The following is a 1,561-nucleotide window of genomic DNA, read 5'->3' as shown; positions in this document are numbered from 1 at the left end:
CCGCTTCCACAAAGTGATTAACCCATCATCCTCCACTGAGGTTTTCAGCCTAGTTCAAAATTCTCCAGCATATCGAGCCCACTCAGAGGTGCAAGGGCATTCTACAGGAAACAGGGGGGGTCTTCTACAGGAAGTATGGCACAGCCTTCTGGAACAGAGAAACCTGAGCTTTCCTTCGTCAAATTTAGAGTTCCGAGAAAGGTAGGCTCGAAAACACTCTTCCATGCATCATATATTTTGAAAGGTGGTGAATTGAACTGTCTGGAGTAGGAGAATTAGACACAAGTCTACCTGTAAGTCAAAAATAGCAGTGTGATTGTGTGTTGTGTTATCACTCAGGTTGTCATTCTGGTCAGCTCAAAATGATACGGTCGAGGTAACCACAAACCAGTCTTTGGACTGCAGGTTCTAGCCCACCTGCAATCAGAGAGGGCTCTCTCTTTCTGATTTAGCTTTGTTGATTAGGTTTTTAGGCTAGTTATTGAGTTCAAGGGGTTTTGTTTTGATTTTTGGTGGGAAGGATGATACTCTCAGGTAAAGAGGTAGGGATAGCATGAAAGTTTTAGAACCATTGGGCATGGAGTCAAGGAGTAGGACTGCTGGTGCGTTTTCTTGGTCACAAGAGGGAATTATGGAGCAAGACAGCTGCATATGAAACAATCATTTAAGGTAAAAGAGATGGATTAAAGGCTAAAGAATGAGGGGAAATTAAGAATCTCTCATTCAGGTTAGCAGAAGGAAGATAAATGAGCCCTATCTAGGAGCAGCTAAGAATTCCTAGATAACAGTCATTCATATGCGAAATAGATCAAACATGAGCCATAACAGAATTCATATTTATGCCTAAATCAAGAGGAAAACATTAAGAAGCCACAGAAACTGAGCATAGAGTGCAGCTAAGCAAATTCTAAACCAATCCTTTATTCAGTGACTTGAGCATATGTGAAATTGAAATAACAGAGGTAAGGAACACTTATTGATTCATACTACAGCACAAGAATTCCACATTCAATTCTTCAAAACCATTAGACGCAGAGCAGACAGTCATTCCTCCAAAGCTTTCAACAATATTTGATTAAGTAAAACATCTCAGATATACAGTGTGAGTCTCTAATGAGGATTATCAACCAACCAACCCTTTTTACAATACAGACGGTTCTATAAATAGGGAAAATTATCCAAAATTAATCTATTACAGCCGACCTAAACAGGTCCGATAGAAAATTATTACTTTAACCTAATCTTATCCAGAAATAAATGCATGAAAATATCTTTGAGCTGCGCTGAGGGCAGCTATGTCAAACTGAGTTAATGTCTGTCCTGGGTGGCATCAGTGCAGTCTTTCTGTAATAACTGGGATTTATCTTTTATCTCCACCTCTAACTTGGTTTTGCTGCTGTTTGCTGGCATTAATGTGCACTAATCCCGACCAGATAGGCTTTTAAATGGTCTTAACTGCTTTGCTGACTTTGATGGAAGTCTTTAATTTTCACCTGCTTCGATGTTGCTGAACTGATACTCTTTGCCGCTTCATCTTCCCTCTAATACTCTTTGGCGCTGA

This window comes from Pinus tabuliformis, chromosome 6 (genome assembly GCF_031772625.1).
Source record: "Pinus tabuliformis cultivar Carrire ecotype Pingquan chromosome 6, CPIR1, whole genome shotgun sequence".
Classification (NCBI taxonomy): Eukaryota; Viridiplantae; Streptophyta; class Pinopsida; order Pinales; family Pinaceae; genus Pinus; species Pinus tabuliformis.
This window is presented reverse-complemented; position numbering follows the sequence as displayed.